At 37.1% G+C, this 7,036-nt stretch overlaps 1 protein-coding gene across 1 annotated transcript in view; it reads right to left on the reverse strand.

The window, feature by feature from the left end:
• LOC118584055 (centromere protein P) overlaps positions 1-7,036 on the reverse strand; it is a 195,340-nt gene that overhangs the window by 74,202 nt on the left and 114,102 nt on the right. The window lies entirely within an intron of this gene.

The raw sequence follows: 7,036 nt of genomic DNA on the forward strand, positions 1-7,036 counted from the left end.
GAGTAAAAGTTTCCTCAGAGAAGAATTTATAAACTGAGATGACTGAACTAATTCTTTGTTCATGGTTGCATATCAGTTCTGATCATCACTGATTGGCCTAAATTTTTAAAAAGTGTTAAAAGATTTCACTAAAAGAAATTTCTGGTTAGCTCTAACCTAATGCCAGACAATCATTAGATACCACTAAGCTCTAGATTCTATGAAACATTAAGATTTATCTCCAGTACTTAAAAAAAAAAAGAAAAAAGAATATAACTCAGAACTGAAATCATAAGTAGCCACAGACCTAGTCTAAAACTTAGATCTGTCTTCCACAAAATTGGGGAAATAACTGTGTAGCACAGTGGATAAATGATTAAATGATGTGATATTATAAAGTGCTGAGCCTAGGGCTGACTTTTGAATATGAGTATCAATGTCTTTATTCAGAGACTTCAGCAAACAGGCAGGTGCATAGGGAATGAAATGAATTGCTCAAGGTTGCCAGGCCTTTTGTGTAGTGGGTATTACTATCTAAAGTAGCATTTCATTAGATTATGATAAACAGTAGAGAAAAAGAACAGGTTAAGGACACTAGGGTAGTGTTCAGCATAGTGCTCTGTACTGGGCCAGAGAATCAACACAATACATCAGGCTTCTTGGCTAGCCATGTCAGCAGTTCAGCAAACCATGGCTCTCCTGAAGAGCAGGTGGGGGATCAACAACAAAACTCAAGTGTGCCCATCTTTTCACTGTGACACAGTGTGTTCATATTCATGACACAGAACAGAGTGAACTATGTATGGTGTAGAACATCGCTGAGCCAAACTCCAGACTAAGAGAGCACCATTAGGTATGAAAGTCTAAAGTACTTCTCATTCTAGATTTGAAAAACAAAACAAAAACAAAACAAAACAATCAGATGGCTCAGAGGTTAAGAGCATTTGTTGCTCTTACAAAGGACCCAGGCTCAGTTCTCAGCACCCACGTGATGTCTCACAACCATCTGTAACTCTAGTTCTGGGAAATGCAATGCCCTATTCTGATCTTTGCGGGCACGAAGCATGGTGTACTTATACACATGAAATGAAAGACAAACACTCATGCACATAAAAAAATTAAATATTTTTAAAAAGAAAAGCAAACAAACAAACTGGCCAAGGCTGGAGAAATGTCTCAGTAGAAGAGTACTCGCTGCTCTTCCAGAGGCCTCAAGTTCAGTTCCCAGCATACACATTGGTTACCTCACAACCACATGTAACTCTAGCTCCAAGGAATCTGACACCCTCTTCTGGCTGCCTCAGGCACTCAAATATACTGAGACACATACACAATAAACAAACCAACAAATCATAAATAAACAAAACTGACTAGGTTTGGTGTGGTGACATGCCTGTAATCCCTGTACTCAGAAGAGTAAGGCAGAACAATTATTCAAGTTTGAGGCCAGTCAGGACTACATACATAGTAAATTACCCATCACTCTGGGCTATGAACAAACAAACCAAATTGATAAGAAAGAAAATTAAATTTAATCTATAAGCATGAGTCACTGTAGATACTTGTAATATTCAAAAAGTGCAAAAAAAAAATCCTGTACATTCCTTAAAACAGCCAACCAAACTAGAAATGGTATTTGATCACTAAGCCTCTCTAGTAGATAGACTCCTCTCTTAGCAATAACATCAACTGAGTCCCTTATACAGCCTGTGTGGAAAGTTCAGGCCTTTCTAGCATGCAGCAAAGTTGAGGCAGAGCATTCCACGACAAGTTTGTCCTTTCTTATTTCATTTCTGGACCTATGATTATTAGCTCCAATTGAACCTAACTCAACTGAACCAGACAGAGGTGAATATGATCAAGATAAATTACATCAAGAAAATTTAAAAGAACTAATAAAAAATTTCACAAACAGAATACTGAAAGTTAATATTTATCTCCTACACCCCCAAAAGACTTTCAGCTAAAGAAAGTCTACTGCAAACTGTAGTTTTGTGGAATGTATATTTAAGTTTATATGTAAGAAGTAAGTCCTTGGCATACTACTCATATGCAATCTTGCTTCAGTGTGCCGAGCAAGAACATTTGAAACTGACAGCCCTGCTGGAATTCTGTCTATCATATGTCGTCATTCCCAAAGGGAACAAATGTTTTAACTTGGTAAGTATATCTTCATGATTATACAACAAAAAAATAACAACATGACTACTTTTTCCTTTCAAGTTTTGTTTCCTTTTAAATATATAAATGGATAGAGTATAAACTTACATACTAGCTTATTTTTTCCTTTGCATAAAATGTGAAGAATGTGAACCCTACACCAGGGAAAGCAGAACTGTCTTAAAAATAACATGTGATTATACTAAATGAGTATTAGTTTGGAAAAGAAAAGGAATACATCATGTTATTAAAATGTTCTGGTTTGTTTCTAAGTAACAATCTCTGTGGTCAAATAAACTTACATCAAGTCATCAGTGGATATAAGCAAGTCTTTTGTAAGCTGGGATCAGCTGGAAATTCATTGTTTTGCAGAACATGGGAATTACATTTACAAGCACTGAATTTGCATGAGAACTACTGAAGATTAACCCAACTAGTATTCTAAAACTCAAAAGAAAAGAAAGCATTCTACATTTTAAGTCCATTGTAGGACATCCCTTAGGGACTATGATTAAAGCTACTTTGCATACGTCAAAGTATTTATAAAATGGGCTGCAGAGATGGCTCAGTCAGTAAACAGTTTACTATGCAAACATGGAGACCCCAGTACCCATGATAAAAGCTAGACATAGTGGTGTGTGCTTGTAATCTCAGCATTGAGATGGTAGAGACATGGATCCCAAGATTCACTGGCCAGACACACAAGTAAGAGTCTGTCTTAAAACACAACATGGATGGCACCAGTGGAATGACTCTTGAGGTGACCTTGGGCCTCTACAAGCATCCACACACATATCCACACACATCTGCATACTTAGTTCATGTGCATGCACCCACACAAGGAGATTTATAAAACATCAGCACAAATCCTACATGGATATATGTATGGAAGTTAAGAAACCATGCCTAAGACTGGAGAGATGGCTCAGTGATTAAGAGCACAGACTGCTCTTGCCTAGGACTCAATTGCCAGCTCACAACCGCCTGAAACTCCAGTTCCAGGGATTTGGTCTCTGCAGGCACCAGGCACACACACAATACACATAAATACATATGGATATGCAAAAAAAACACGAATACATAAAATAAAAACAAGGAAGTCTTAAGGTAAAAAGAAAAGAAACCTTGCCGAGAGTAACAACTAAATGAACTTAAAATGATTTTTACATGAAGTATTTTATTACAATAAAGGTAAAGCAAAGATTAAATTAAGACAAACTGGTTCATCTTCCCCAGTGTTAAATATTTAATTATTCTATTTATTAACATTGTCAAAGCTACTGGACAGTTAAAATAATAATTAATGTGCAATTATAAGCTCTCCACTTACACATACCAACTAATACTTTGCCAATTTATTTCATCTGCCTGTTTCCATATTTGTGACTGTTTATCCATCCATCCACTCACTTGCACCTAAATCTATAATTATCTATACATCTAATTACACATTTCTATCTATATCTATTCATTCATCTACTAGTCAGGGGTGAATATGGGCCTTATGAACATATTCTATCATTCATCTCCATTATTTCAGTATGAATCTCTTAAAAACAAGATTTCCTTACTATTGGGTCAATTATTATTTTTAGATAATTAAAAAAAAATTGAATGTTGGTTCAGTATTATCAAGCACACCATTTATAATCACATCTCAGATGTCTCAATGGGTCCTACACTGCAGTGTATGAGGTTTAAGAACTAACTGAAGCTCACAGGTCTATTATTAGGCATGATATTCCTTCTAGTGAGAAATAATAAATGGAAACCAGATCTGGAAGCTAGATGTGCTCACCACTCTCAGGTCCTCTCAAAGGAACGATCTGGGCTATTTATTTAAAATACAATCATTTCTCACACTGATTTCTCAAAGCAAAAACACTTTTTAAGACTACAGTGAGTGTAGCTGTGATAAAACACCATGACCTAGGTAACTTGTAGGACAATTTACTTTGGCTTCTGGTTCCAGAGGGATAGGAGTTCATCCTGGCTGGGAGGCAGGGCAGCAAGTGAAGGAAACAGAAATGGCAGTTGGAGAAGGAACCTGAGAAATCACATTTCAACTACAAGCATGAATCAGACAGAAAACATGACGTGGGATGAAACTATAAACACTCAAAGCCTGCCCCAAGAGGCCTATTTCCACTAGCAAGGCTTCATCTACCAAAGGTTCCACAGCCTCTCCAAACAGTGCCAATATTATAGCCTATGGGAGTTACTTATGCAAACCACCAGAGAGATACTTAATAGTCTTTCACATCCATACACTGTAATAAGCTAAATTGTATTGTATTAGCCCCGAACTCACAGAGATCTGCCTGCCTCTGCCTCCCAAGTGCCACCACCACCCGGCGGCAATAATTCATTTTTTATAACTTGAAACCTCAAGCAAGGGAACAAGAGTAAACTCTGCTCCATAAACTGTCACTGCAGCAGTGAATCCGTGAGGTCAGGAAGTGGAGAAGAGAGGAGACACCTACTATAAAGGACAGAGAATTTGGCCAACCAGAACTTCAGGTTGGTTTTTCTGGACAGCATTATTCAAGATATGCTAAAAATTTGGACTTTGCTGAAAGGTTTCTTGATATTATTTTTAAAAAGCCATATGCTCTAAATCCAGATGCAGACTGAATATTGCTTATAGCTCATGATCTACAGTTATAAATTCCTGACCAATTATTAAGAGCTATAGCATACAGCCTTGCAGCTTTCACCCAACTGTGAGGGCCCTGACCCTGTAATCTCATCTCATTTTCCTCCATAGTACTATAATCTTTTCCAATTTGCTAACAAAGTAAGGGAGTGCTAGATACCAAAATACAAAGTACTGGCAGGCATTGTGCATCCCCTCAGCCTATCTATGTCACAGCTCCTACAGAACTTACCTTACCCATTACTCTTTTAGTTCTATGAGACAGTTTCTCAGGCCCTTCTTTATTTTAATTTGTATTATGGACTTTGATCTCTGCAGTCTACATCTACACCAGAAAGACTAGGAATCATCTTAGAAATCATATGTGAGCATGGTATTAGTATCTATTTTTATTTTCACAATCACTGGTATAGAGGCCAAAAATCTGCATTTTATACAGTTTTCAAAGCAGTCAAGTTTTCTGTTCACAAAGTAAAAAGAATATTACCTTTTAAGTTTAGTAATTTACCTCATTTGCAACATAATATAACCACAACTTCTACTAAGGACACTGTTCTAATACAACTAGTTCTTCAATGTTTAGAGCAGAACACACTGGACAGGTGAAGGAAAAAAACCCCCAAACTTATAGAAAAGAAAAGAATTAGGTTTTACATAGACCTCAGGGGTCTTATTCAAAGGTGATTTTTCTCAGAATGAAGGAGATAGATGATACACAGCTGTATTTCTAATGATTTCTAACTGGGAGAAGATCTCCTCAGTCCTACCTTGCTGTATCCTGGGGGAAGCTGAGATACAGCAATTTCTATGTAATTAAAATGAACTATTGATAACCACAATGGCATGGGTAGCTTTCAAAACCATAATGTTGAATGAAAAACAGGTCGACACATGAAGAATGTATAATGTGACTGCATGTGTATAAAGTTCAAGAATAAACTACGACACTGAAATATCTTTCTTGGGGAAAATGAGAAGGGGTTCAGATTTCTTGATCAGGAATTAGAATTCACTGAGCTGTACCATTATGATATGTTTATCTCTTTTAATATATGTTTCAATAAAATATTAAAACACAAAACAAGTCATTGTGCAGGACAAGTTGTATTTCGCTTGTGAGCTTCCTTTTTATGACTGTGCACTAATGTAATTCAGGCAGATGCTGGCTGCTCTGGGCACAAGGATTAATAAAATGCAGTTAATAATTTCATCCTATTCCTAATTCATCAAATGAACAGGTATATTTTCAACTAAAATGTAAGTGAATAATTGAGAATATGAGCATGCTACTCCAAATAAGACGGGCTGAGAGGGCTGTAGCAGCACCTGAGGCATGATGAGTGGGGTGGTGGAGTGCTGAGCTGCCAGTGATGTCAGACTTGAGGTTAAAAGATGAGACTTTTACCTAAATGAGGGAGAGTGAACACCCAACTCAAAGCTGCCTGACACATGTCAGATCAAAATTTTGTAGCTGGCTTGATTCTGTGCTATTTTTCTGCACAGAAGGAACAACAGACACTCAGACTTTTTGACAGGAGAGACTGGATTTCTGCTAAATCAGTAGATGACTTTGTGAACAGGCTATTCAATAAAGCTGTACAAATCATCAGGTGATTCACCAAGATCACCTATCCAACTGAGTCTTTCCCCTAGAGTCAGAAAAATATCTCCTAAAGGATTGTGTGTTTAATGGATGTGGGGCTGGGTAATCTCATGGAGTGGAAAAGGGGAAAATGATTTTCTCCTCAGAGAATGGCATCTCTGGAATGCCATTGAGAACAGAGCTGAGACTCTCCCAAAGCAAAGGTGTATGAGTTACCTGGACATGAATAGCTGTCTACACATGGAGGCAGGGAACACTCTGCACGGTCTGGCTAGCAGTTACTTAAGATGCCTATCACAGGGTTAAAAGCTTTAAAAAAGGTTTTGAGACATTTGCTTAACATAATAGCTCCAGTCATTATGAGAAAACAAAATCACGGCTACTTAGGTATATGTAGACTTTGGGTTTAATGTGGGTGTTTTTTTTACTAAGACTGATAAATGTTTTGTTAGCCTATAAATGATGAGTGATTTTTGAAACTAATTTATAGGTATTCATTCATGTTAGAATTTCATAAAGTATTTTCAAATCAGGTATTTCTAGAGTGACTGACTACAGCTTCAATGGCCAGTTGCCATGATTATTAAACTCTTTTTTTTTTTTTTTTAACTTCCAAATCTTCCAGTAGACGTCTAGAG

The sequence above is a fragment of the Onychomys torridus genome, chromosome 5 (assembly GCF_903995425.1).
Source record: "Onychomys torridus chromosome 5, mOncTor1.1, whole genome shotgun sequence".
NCBI lineage: Eukaryota > Metazoa > Chordata > Mammalia > Rodentia > Cricetidae > Onychomys > Onychomys torridus.